Here is a 13421-nt window from a genome sequence, read left to right on the forward strand (position 1 = left end):
TACTTTTGGGCCTTGAGGGTCGAAATAACCCTTTTCTTGATTCCAGGCCTTGCTAATCGAAATTCAACTTCCGACATATCCGGTCGAGACAAAATTACTTTTCCTTCTCTACAGAGGACTCTAGCATAGTGTTCAAAGAGCCAATCCATACCCAGTATGACATCGTATTCGGTCATATCAAGTATGATTAGGTTGGCAAGTAAATTGTGTTCTCCTAAAATAACTTCTACTTCTGGCATGTAGTTCACACAAATTTCATTGAATCTTATAGGGTTATATACTACTAGTTCTTGATTCAATGATTATGTGGGGATTCTAAGTTGTTTTGCAAAATATAAAGAAATGAAGGAATGAGAAGCTCCACAGTTAAATAAGACAAGGGCAGCTTGACCCGAAACAAGCACGGTACCTTGCACAAGGTCCCCCTTCTCTAGTTGGTTAGTTGTGGTAGCATACACGCGTCCTGCTACGCGCTGTGGGGCCGCCTGAGGCTGTAGTGGTGGGGCACGGTGATGTTGAGGTTGTTGTCTTCTAGTATCGCACCGTGCATCATCAGCTTGCTTCTTCCGACACTCCTAGATATAATGTCCCATTTTTTCACAGTAGAGACACCCTCCTGTTTCACAGGGACATTATTGTCCGGGGTGAAAGCGATTGCACATCTGACACCTTTGATTCTGTCCTGGCCTGGGTTTGGTACCATTCTCGTGTTGTGGCTTCTTGTTCTAAGGGTGGAATCGCCTCCCACCAAACTTCTTCTTGAATTTGGGTTTTTGAACCTCGATTTTGTTCTTCTGCAACCTTTGTCCCTTCTTCCAGTCGTCATCAAGGAGAGTCGCCACCTGTGTGTCCGGGACAAACAGGAACAATCCATTATAATCTAATGGTTAACGGTACCTTATAAACTTTTATGCAACTTATACCACAAAGAGAAAAGATCTTTTACCTGAATAGCCTACTCGAGGTTCTTGGGCTCTCAAGTGTATAGACGGTTTTTCAGGCTCGTTTTCAAGCCTCGAGCAAACTTCATGGCCCGATCCTCGTTCGATGTGTACACGTTCAGACAATATCATTCCAAACTGTGGAACTTAGTGATGTAATTGGCGAGGGGCATCTCGTTTTGTTGCAGATCCAAGAATTCATGCATCTTCTTTGCCCTCTCGTGCTTGGGAAAATAGGTGGCATTGAAGACTTCTACGAATTCAGTCCAAGATACTGAGTCATCCTGGAACTTGACTGCTCTGGTGATTTCCCACCACTTTTCAGCATGATCCTTGAGACGATAAGTCCCAAAGTCCAGCCAACGCTCCTCGGGCACCTCCAGTACACGAAAGATACGTTCGATCTCTCGTATCCAACTCTGAGCGGCTTTTGGATTCGTCTTTCTGAAGAAAGCAGGAGGATCCATGTCCATGAATTTCTTGTAGAACATAGTCCCACCGTTTGTACTCTTCTCGTGGGCCACCTGGTGTAAATTGTTGCCTATCTGCTGCATTATCGTAGCTTGTTGGCCTACTACTTTGGTCAGGTTATGTAGCGTTTCTATAATATCATTGCAGCGGTTTGCCCAAGCCATCTATTTGAGCAATTAAAATTAATTCATTATAACCTTAGCCATAATTTTGTGGACTAATCGTATATACTCATATGGTTTTTATCTCTACATTACAAAAACAACATTCCTACATACTTACAGAGCCATCGCGGTCGGTGGAAGAGCCAAGATCTCAAGTTATTCAGTCCTGCTCTGATACCAAAGTTGTAACGCTCCAACTTTTCATAGTAAAAATTTCAGAGTAAATTTTTTTTTTTTTGAAGTAGCGAAAGTGTGAAAACAAGAGTTGGGTGCTTTATAGGATGAAACAGAGAAGTACTAAAAGCATACCATTAATTAAAGCATTAATGTTATTAATTACATCTCATAACAGAAATGTAAATCTATTAATCAGAGTTCAAACAGGAAACAGTGAAAAACTGAGATCTCTTGACTACGACCATACGTGACGCCCACGATGCTCCAATTTAGTTGTTACCTGAAAACAATTAAAGCAGAAGGGTCAGACTCCCCTGTCTGCGTAAGAAGCATTATATTTATATGTGGTGCTTAGTGTTCTGTGTACAAATATATGCAACATCTACAGATATAACTAACATGAAAATTTGTATCATTCTAAGAAAATGATTATGCTTTCTAATTCATGATAACGGGATTAAAAGTACATTCAGTTACATTAGCATAAGTTGTAGTTCCACAAGTTCTACAGATGTCATATCAACAGTTCAGAATTATTCAGAAATGAGTTTTTCAATCGACTTGAATTATTTAATGTTTATCTTACTCTTACCATGTGGGTACGCACAGGCATAGACCTCATAGCGGACCGAGACCATAAGGGGGTCTATTAATGAATAACCCATATGACTAGCCGTACGGATATCCAAAGGGGACGGTCTGTGACCGAGAGAGAACTTCCCAATGGCTAGAACAAGAATTAGGATGCACCCTTGACACTTCTGCAGAAGACTTGGATCTACCACCTATGATAGATTGGTAGTCCTGGCTCCCTAACTTCGTGGACTAGGGACCCAGTGAGACGCCTAGCTCTCACAAAAACACTAGAACATTCACGAAGCTTGTACCATCTAAGCCCGGTGTCGCACGGGCGACCCAAGTGGGTGTTATTACAAAATCTCAAATATGACAATATGATTGCAAAGATTTTACTAGCCACTTTTTTTTGTTCTCATTCAAACTTTTTTTTTGGATTGACAAGTTAGGTTTAGGCTGCTTCCAACAACATTACAAATTGCATATTATAATTACATTTCAAATCTTATTTCATAAAGGAAACCAGTATGAAGGTTTATCCTTTCAAGCCTTATCAATGCCCAAAACCCCTAATTTAGTTTGTTGCCTTGGAACATAGTTACATTCTTTAAGGATCCATTTGCAACAAAATTTATCTAGCTTAAAGAAAAGTTTCACTGAATTAAAATTAACCATATCCGACCAATATGAACAACATCATGTCTCATGGACTCCACAACCACCTTTTGCTAAACGGAATCTATCAACTATTGACACCACTGAACCCCTGGTTGAAAGCTGGCTCATTCAAATGGATTCAATTCAAAATCGGAATTGGCTGATTCCATGAATCATTTTGAAAATCGATGCAAGGCCAATCGTGGTACAGAAAACAATGATTTGGATTGAGGGCTATGCAGGAATGCCTGAAGTTATGACATTACAAAAACACCCTTGCATTTGTTTTGGGATCTTCAAAGAATTGCTATAGTTTCAGGATGGATTCACATGGTCTTGGGCTCTAAATACTGGAATCAAAACCACAACCACCTCAACATCGTGTTTCAGGATTCAGAAATGTTTTGATTGGGTGGCTTTTTTTTTTTTCTTCTTCTTCCTAGACCTAATAAAGATCATTTAATGCAAATTTGTAAATGAGAATAAAAAATGCGAAGGTAAGGACATTCACATCAGACATTTGTGAAGGCCGGTCATACATTTACGGACATACATACTAACTTTATAAGTTTTTAGTTAAAGAAAGATTGTGCGTGGTGGTAATCCTAATTCAAGAAATTCCTGGTCTCGCAACTTTTTTGCCTATATATTTATTTAAATATGCGTAATCTAACCAAAAAATGTGTTCAATGCAATCTATTTGCTAGGAATTGACTTTTAGAATTTTTTTTTTTGAATAACCTTGATGGTAATTACTTTTGGCACCATTCCTTATTTTGTCCGAAACTACAAAAATACGTTCAACATGGCCAATTCTTTAATCAAAATATGCCAAACATGACTGCTTAATTTTTTTCTAACAGTTACCATCTTATCGCCAAACAAATTAGATGCCTTGGTCATGTAATTATTGCCTGAAAAAATCAAACACAAGGTAATTTTTGCCCCAAAAAATAAGGCACCATGTCAGTTGTCACCAGGAGAAATCAGGAACCAAGTTGTCTAAAAAATCAAATGCCTAAAATTTTAAGTGACAAAGGAAAAAAATATCAAGTAAACAGTAAATTGGTTATGTTCATTATATTTTTTAACTTTTTGTTAGCAATGGTATTTCAAATAAAAATGAAGGTCATCAACATCATTTTCCATTTTTTTAATGAATATTATGATTTTATGAGTTTTAACGTTATTAAACTTTTAAACCATTGATTTTTTAGGCCTTATAAAAAACCTGTTCACATGTCACAATCAGATAATTCAAAACCCTATTTCTACTAAACAGACCAACAAGGTCACCTTTATAAGATGAATTAAAAAAAAAAGTACCAAAAGGTTGAAAATTAATGTTGTCCACACCTTTCTACCATTAGGAGGAACTATCACATTTTTTGAGAATTTTTTTTAGTGGCTGATCATGTGTGCAATTCATTGCCGGGGATTCGTCTCACAAGGCATTCAACATTACTGTCATCTCTCTCTTTATCAATCCAATAAATGAAGATCTACCATTGATCAAAATTGTGTATGTCCTTGGAAAAAACAAAAAAAAACTCTCTATGCCAAATTTCACATGCCAAAAACAATTTTTGGCTTTGAACCATACATGTTTCTACGTTTCAGGGTGCAATAGGGACCATCCTTTGGATCAATATCAAGTCCACAAACTCCCTAGACCACAATGTAGCAATTGTTGCGGTCTTTCTAGTATGCCTCTTTGTGTCCTGCTTTGATTGGTCTTGAGGCCCACTAGGTTGGCTCATACCCAACGAGTCCTTTCCCCCGAAAACAAGAGCAGCAGGTGACACCTTTGCAGTGAGCTCCAACATGCTCTTCACATTCATTATAGCTCTGGCCTTCCTTTCCATGATATGACAGATGCGTGCTGGGATATTCTACTTCTTTGCTGCTTGGATCATCGTCATGGGCCTCTTTGTGCTATTTTTTTAGCCGGAGACTAAAAGGTTTCCTATCGATGAGATGACTGAAAAGGTATGGAAACAACAATGGTATTGGAAGAGATACATGGTTGATGCGGATGTCAACTCTAAAGTGCACATAAAAGCTACTCACCTATGATGAGAGGAACACATAACAAGATACTTCGAAGGCACCATGAACAAGTTTTTTGGTTGCATCTCTACTATTAGTATTTTAGTACTTGAGATATTGTTGGTGGAATTAAAAAGAAAGATACGATAGTGCCACAATGGTGGTGATTTTGGTGGTGAGGAGAGAGTGTTGTGTCTTCACCCCCGAACACAAATTCGTGTGTTCGGGTGTGTATGCGGGAATATCTTGGGACCCATGATAATTCATATGCCAATGTTACCCATGATGATTTTATAATAAAATAACATATAAAAAAGATAAATTACATATAAAAAAGATAGATATGCGTTTGACAAAAATGTCTTCTCGTAATATAGATATGCATTCGATAGAAATGTCCTCCCATAAATAGCTTTGCACATTCCCGCGAGTCCAGGTTCTCGCCTTGGTTTTTAGCTTGTGTTACAACACATTGCCGCCTTCTCATTCCTGCCTTGTGTTACAAAACATTCCCGGTATCATTCCTACCTCATGGAGATAATTATAACTTGATCGACTGGTTCGATCATTGGTGGGCATCATAGGGGGATTTGTCGGCCATCTCTTTTTACAGTCTTCTCTTCTTCATTTTTGTTTGGCAGTATGAAAAAAAGCAATGAAGCAGAAACATTCCAACAAGTGCCATTAAGGCATCGTGAGTAAATTTTCATGTCATCATGCTGTTATGGAAGAACGTATGTCATCGTGAGTGCCATTAAGACGTTGTATTGTTATTGGAGGTGGATGTTGGCTTTTCGACGGTTGGAAAATTGAAGATATTTGTAAGATGCTGGGACCTGTTGATAAGAATGCTTGGTTACAGATGCAAGAGAGGGCCTCTATCCCATTCGGCATCGTCCATTCACTCAGTATATACAATACCTTCATTAGTGCCAAATACTTACCCTTCACAGACTTCTTTTTTCTTGTTTCATACTAATTTTTTTTCTAAAGCCCCTTTAGATGCACTTCATTATTAAATACCTGTGGGTTTGCTTGTTCTATAATGGAGGAGGGAGGACCAGGTGAAATGCGTTTGCAGCCGCACCTAATCACCCACCATCTTTGGGATACAGCATGTCAGCTGTGGGGCCCAACAACAAATGGTGGTTCATCAGGTGCAGCCGCACACTTAAAGTGTGCAATGTGACATTGCACCTGATCTCAATTCATGACCTTGGAGCTACATAGGATGATGTCATGTTTTGCTTTTCTTTTTTTTTTAAGATTTTCTAGATAAAAGAGTTCTCACACAACCAATCCAATAAATGAAGATCTACCATCGATCAAAATTGTGTATGTCCTTGGAAAGAATAAAAAAAAAACTCTCTATGCCAATTTTCTCATGCCAAAGACTCTCAATTTTTGTTCTTGAACCATACATGTTTCTGCCTTGCAGGGTGCAATAGGGACCATCCTTTGGATCAATCTCAAGTCTACAAACTCCCTAGACCACAATGTAGCAATTGCTGTGGTCTTTCTAGTATGCCTCTTTGTGTCCTGCTTTGCTTGGTCATGGGGCCCACTAGGTTGGCTCATACCCAGCGAGACCTTCCCACTGGAAACAAGAGCAGCAGGTTACTCCTTTGCAGTGAGCTCCAACATGCTCTTCACATTCATTATAGCTCAGGCCTTCCTTTCCATGATGTGCCACATGCGTGCTGGGATATTCTTCTTCTTCGCTGCTTGGATCATCGTCATGGGCCTCTTTGTGTTGTTCTTTTTGCCGGAGACTAAAGGCATCCCTATCGATGAGATGACTGAAAAGGTATGGAAACAACATTGGTATTGGAAGAGATACATGGATGATGAGGATGCCAACTCTAAAGCGCACGTAAAAGCTACTCACCTTTGATGAGAGGAATACATAAAAAAATACTTGCATGGAAGGCAACGCGAACAAGCTTTTCTGTTGCGTCTCTACTCACCAGAGATACCGTTGCTGTAACAAAACAGAAAGATAAAGCTGATCAACACGATGATAGTTTAACAATGGTGGGTGGTGGAGGGGGGCGGGGGGTGATGTTGATCAAGAGCAAGAACGGTGGTGTTGGGAGGAGACTATGGGAGTGACAATTGTTGATGATACAAGATGATGATGTAATTGTAATGTATATGATGATGATAAAAGGATGGGCGATTTACAACTTGACACCTAAGTTTTCTACACCATTTAAAATGTCCTACATTTTGAATTGTTTTTTTAATACGCCTATGTTTTGAATTGCTACTAAATGCATTAAAGCTTTATTATAATTAACGCGGGCAGGTTATATGTTCCCCCCAAAAACACGCGTACAGTGCGTGTTTTAGAGTCCCCACTGAGCATTGTGTGGCGCTCAGTGGGGTGTACAGCAGAGCTGTACACCACCGTACATCCTGCAGGCTGATGTACGGTGGTGTACAATGCCCCCGTACAGCCAACTAAACGCCACGCGACGCTCAGTGTGGGAACCACGGAACATGCACCGTAGCTACAGTGCGTGTTTCGGGGGTGCACACGCAACACCCTCTCCCAAAAAAGCATCAGGTACAGTTTTGGCATTAAATTTATAACGAAATCTTTTACATTATATTCTTTTGACATGGAACCCTCGTGGAGAACAACATCGTTTAATGGGTCTGCCCGCTGTTGTGGTAAACCCTGGGCAACACCCAAGCTCTTATGGAGCCCACCAGTTAAAGGCACCTGCATGCCCGGTGGGAGTCGAACCAAGGATGATGGGGTCATCACCTTCACCCTAAGCCCGGTGTCGCACCGGCGACCCAAGTGGGTGTTATTACAAAATCTCAAATATGACAATATGATTGCAAAGATTTTACTAGCCACTTTTTTTTGTTCTCATTCAAACTTTTTTTTTGGATTGACAAGTTAGGTTTAGGCTGCTTCCAACAACATTACAAATTGCATATTATAATTACATTTCAAATCTTATTTCATAAAGGAAACCAGTATGAAGGTTTATCCTTTCAAGCCTTATCAATGCCCAAAACCCCTAATTTAGTTTGTTGCCTTGGAACATAGTTACATTCTTTAAGGATCCATTTGCAACAAAATTTATCTAGCTTAAAGAAAAGTTTCACTGAATTAAAATTAACCATATCCGACCAATATGAACAACATCATGTCTCATGGACTCCACAACCACCTTTTGCTAAACGGAATCTATCAACTATTGACACCACTGAACCCCTGGTTGAAAACTGGCTCATTCAAATGGATTCAATTCAAAATCGGAATTGGCTGATTCCATGAATCATTTTGAAAATCGATGCAAGGCCAATCGTGGTACAGAAAACAATGATTTGGATTGAGGGCTATGCAGGAATGCCTGAAGTTATGACATTACAAAAACACCCTTGCATTTGTTTTGGGATCTTCAAAGAATTGCTATAGTTTCAGGATGGATTCACATGGTCTTGGGCTCTAAATACTGGAATCAAAACCACAACCACCTCAACATCGTGTTTCAGGATTCAGAAATGTTTTGATTGGGTGGCTTTTTTTTTTTTCTTCTTCTTCCTAGACCTAATAAAGATCATTTAATGCAAATTTGTAAATGAGAATAAAAAATGCGAAGGTAAGGACATTCACATCAGACATTTGTGAAGGCCGGCCATACATTTACGGACATACATACTAACTTTATAAGTTTTTAGTTAAAGAAAGATTGTGCGTGGTGGTAATCCTAATTCAAGAAATTCCTGGTCTCGCAACTTTTTTGCCTATATATTTATTTAAATATGCGTAATCTAACCAAAAAATGTGTTCAATGCAATCTATTTGCTAGGAATTGACTTTTAGAATTTTTTTTTTTGAATAACTTTGATGGTAATTACTTTTGGCACCATTCCTTATTTTGTCCGAAACTACAAAAATACGTCCAACATGGCCAATTCTTTAATCAAAATATTCCAAACATGACTGCTTAATTTTTTTCTAATAGTTACCATCTTATCGCCAAACAAATTAGATGCCTTGGTCATGTAATTATTGCCTGAAAAAATCAAGCACAAGGTAATTTTTGCCCCAAAAAATAAGGCACCATGTCAGTTGTCACCAGGAGAAATCAGGAACCAAGTTGTCTAAAAAATCAAATGCCTAAAATTTTAAGTGACAAAGGAAAAAAATATCAAGTAAACAGTAAATTGGTTATGTTCATTATATTTTTTAACTTTTTGTTAGCAATGGTATTTCAAATAAAAATGAAGGTCATCAACATCATTTCCCATTTTTTTAATGAATATTATGATTTTATGAGTTTTAACGTTATTAAACTTTTAAACCATTGATTTTTTAGGCCTTATAAAAAACCTGTTCACATGTCACAATCAGATAATTCAAAACCCTATTTCTACTAAACAGACCAACAAGGTCACCTTTATAAGATGAATTAAAAAAAAAAGTACCAAAAGGTTGAAAATTAATGTTGTCCACACCTTTCTACCATTAGGAGGAACTATCACATTTTTTGAGAATTTTTTTTAGTGGCTGATCATGTGTGCAATTCATTGCCGGGGATTCGTCTCACAAGGCATTCAACATTACTGTCATCTCTCTCTTTATCAATCCAATAAATGAAGATCTACCATTGATCAAAATTGTGTATGTCCTTGGAAAGAACAAAAAAAAACTCTCTATGCCAAATTTCACATGCCAAAAACAATTTTTGGCTTTGAACCATACATGTTTCTACGTTTCAGGGTGCAATAGGGACCATCCTTTGGATCAATATCAAGTCCACAAACTCCCTAGACCACAATGTAGCAATTGTTGCGGTCTTTCTAGTATGCCTCTTTGTGTCCTGCTTTGCTTGGTCTTGAGGCCCACTAGGTTGGCTCATACCCAACGAGTCCTTTCCCCCGAAAACAAGAGCAGCAGGTGACACCTTTGCAGTGAGCTCCAACATGCTCTTCACATTCATTATAGCCCTGGCCTTCCTTTCCATGATATGACAGATGCGTGCTGGGATATTCTACTTCTTTGCTGCTTGGATCATCGTCATGGGCCTCTTTGTGCTATTTTTTTAGCCGGAGACTAAAAGGTTTCCTATCGATGAGATGACTGAAAAGGTATGGAAACAACAATGGTATTGGAAGAGATACATGGTTGATGCGGATGTCAACTCTAAAGTGCACATAAAAGCTACTCACCTATGATGAGAGGAACACATAACAAGATACTTCGAAGGCACCATGAACAAGTTTTTTGGTTGCATCTCTATTATTAGTATTTTAGTACTTGAGATATTGTTGGTGGAATTAAAAAGAAAGATACGATAGTGCCACAATGGTGGTGATTTTGGTGGTGAGGAGAGAGTGTTGTGTCTTCACCCCCGAACACAAATTCGTGTGTTCGGGTGTGTATGCGGGAATATCTTGGGACCCATGATAATTCATATGCCAATGTTACCCATGATGATTTTATAATAAAATAACATATAAAAAAGATAAATTACAAATAAAAAAGATAGATATGCGTTTGACAAAAATGTCTTCTCGTAATATAGATATGCATTCGATAGAAATGTCCTCCCATAAATAGCTTTGCACATTCCCGCGAGTCCAGGTTCTCGCCTTGGTTTTTAGCTTGTGTTACAACACATTGCCGCCTTCTCATTCCTGCCTTGTGTTACAAAACATTCCCGGTTTCATTCCTACCTCATGGAGATAATTATAACTTGATCGACTGGTTCGATCATTGGTGGGCATCATAGGGGGATTTGTCGGCCATCTCTTTTTACAGTCTTCTCTTCTTCATTTTTGTTTGGCAGTATGAAAAAAAGCAATGAAGCAGAAACATTCCAACAAGTGCTATTAAGGCATCGTGAGTAAATTTTCATGTCATCATGCTGTTATGGAAGAACGTATGTCATCGTGAGTGCCATTAAGACGTTGTATTGTTATTGGAGGTGGATGTTGGCTTTTCGACGGTTGGAAAATTGAAGATATTTGTAAGATGCTGGGACCTGTTGATAAGAATGCTTGGTTACAGATGGAAGAGAGGGCCTCTATCCCATTCGGCATCGTCCATTCACTCAGTATATACAATATAACGTAAATCGTGGTTGTAGTAACATGTTACCGATTTGTGAGATATTGTTTTGTTTATTAATATCGATTTGTAAGCTATTATGCTGAATTGTCATATTGACTTGTAATATATTATACAATATTTATATCGATTTGCAAGATATTTTGTGTTTTCTAGTATTGATTTATAAGATAATTGTAGCATTATTTTAAAACGTCTCCATGTGGAATTCACATTATTGCGCACTTGCGGTGGCGATTTGTGTATTCAAATCGCTGCTCATTTAACGATTTCTTTTGAAATCACTTTACAACGTCGTAGATACAATCAAATTGCTATCACGCGAATCACTATCATCAATACACATATACGCTAAATCGTTTCTTTTATTGGCATGGTAAATAACTCTATGCATAGTATAAAAAAATAACAAATCGATGTTGCTTTTATACTATGATTCATTTAATCGTTTCTTTGACTTGCTTAACTAATCAATATTTGTTGTTATATGCACTTTGAATAAATCATAGTAACCACGTGCGCTGGATAATAACAATTGATGTCTTGTTTATGACAGTGGTGAGCTTTTCATTTGGTTGTAGTAAAGATGATGCATCTCAATCATTGGAAAGTTATGGAGAAGTCAACATCTGTACTAATGATGCACCTATAGAAGTGAACCATAATCATCTATAATCATTTGCACCATACCGAAGCAAGCACATATATTTTGCATCATAGACAAGGAGTGATGCTGATGACCATCTATTTGATCTATTCCTACCGCCAGACCCTCCATCGTTTGCAAACCATCTTTCGCAGTTGAAAAAATATCTCCCTAATCTTCAATATACTTCATGACAAATATGTTACAGTCGTGCGGGACCATCAACTCTGCCTGTAGAAACATATCGATGATGATGAGATCCCATACATTCTGCAGCTTCATCAGCTCTGCTTCGAAGCTTTCTGCACTAGCAAGCTAGATTTCATTCGCACCTGAAATGCATTCGAAGCACATCACTATTTGGACGTGGGGGTGATGTTGATGATGATGTTTGTTTTCTTTGATGATGATCGTCATGTATTGTATCTAAGCCAAACCATTTGTCAGGATGTATTGTAACTAAATACTCATATTTTTTTATAAATGAATATGGTTGTAAATCACGTCGATTTGTATTTATAAAGTTATCGCGATAACGATATGTCTTTATTTGTCTTTGTGAACGATATCGATATGTAATATCGCGATTTACTTATATCGATTTGCAACTGTTACTAAAATATTGTTTTAGTATAAAACTTAAATCAGTATTAAGTTGTAAAAGGATTTATATTTATGAAGTTACCTCGATTTGTACTTTACTAATCTAAACATCATGTCGATTTATTTATTGTTTTTCTTTTCTGCCTTTTATGAATCAATTATTGTGTAAATCGTGATAGAACTTATCGTTCATATAGACAAAGCTCGTAAAAGAAAATCGCGATAGGACAAATCATTCTTGCTTTATGTCCGTGGCTGTATAAATCATGATAGAACACTTCTTCTATAAAAAATAAATCGCGATTTGTTATAGAAAGAATTATATAATTATAGAATGTTACGTTACAACAAAGAATTATAACTGATTGCAAGCCAATCGATATCAAGCAAATAGCAATAGGACATGGCCTTCATACGTACAAATCGCGATAGGAAGACAAAGCTCTTGAAAGCAAATCATAATTTACAAAGTACACAACGCTAAATACTTCTTCAGTTTTTATTTATGAAGGCCGAACATTACAACGATTTATTCAATGGCACTTGGTTTAGTGAAACTCATATATCTTAAAAAATCAAATTCTTTCTATTTTATTTAGAAAATCCGATTTTATGGCATGTTTCGGGTCAAGATTCAACACTTCTAGATAAGATCCCTTAGATTGGGATCCATTTGAAGTTCAAATTTTTGGTCACTCGAATCATACCATGAGGAGCAACTATCACATTTTTTGAGTGTTTTTTTCGTGGTTGATCCTGTGTGTGTTCATGGGCTGGGGATTCGTCTGACAAGGCATTCAACTTTGCTCTCATCTCTCTCTCTATATATATATATATATATATATAAATTACTTTTTTTCAGCCTTTAATATTGAAAGCACTGTGGGACGCCGCAATGTGCATTGTTTTTTATATACTTTTTTATGCGTAAACAAATTTGCCACTTAATCTAAGGAGGACGGAGCACCTCCTGGTGGTTCAAGGGCCAGATGTCAAACCCTGTCTTTCAAAAGAATTTTGGGAGACTTGGCGATCCCAGGATA

At 37.7% G+C, this 13421-nt stretch overlaps 1 pseudogene; it reads left to right on the top strand.

The window, feature by feature from the left end:
* Window positions 1-4963: 4963 nt before the first annotated feature.
* On the top strand, window positions 4964-6929 carry LOC149823384 (sugar transport protein MST4 pseudogene; annotated as a pseudogene).
* Window positions 6930-13421: the final 6492 nt, after the last annotated feature.

This window comes from Nuphar pumila, chromosome 10 (genome assembly GCF_984573655.1).
Source record: "Nuphar pumila chromosome 10, dmNupPumi1.hap1.1, whole genome shotgun sequence".
NCBI lineage: Eukaryota > Viridiplantae > Streptophyta > Magnoliopsida > Nymphaeales > Nymphaeaceae > Nuphar > Nuphar pumila.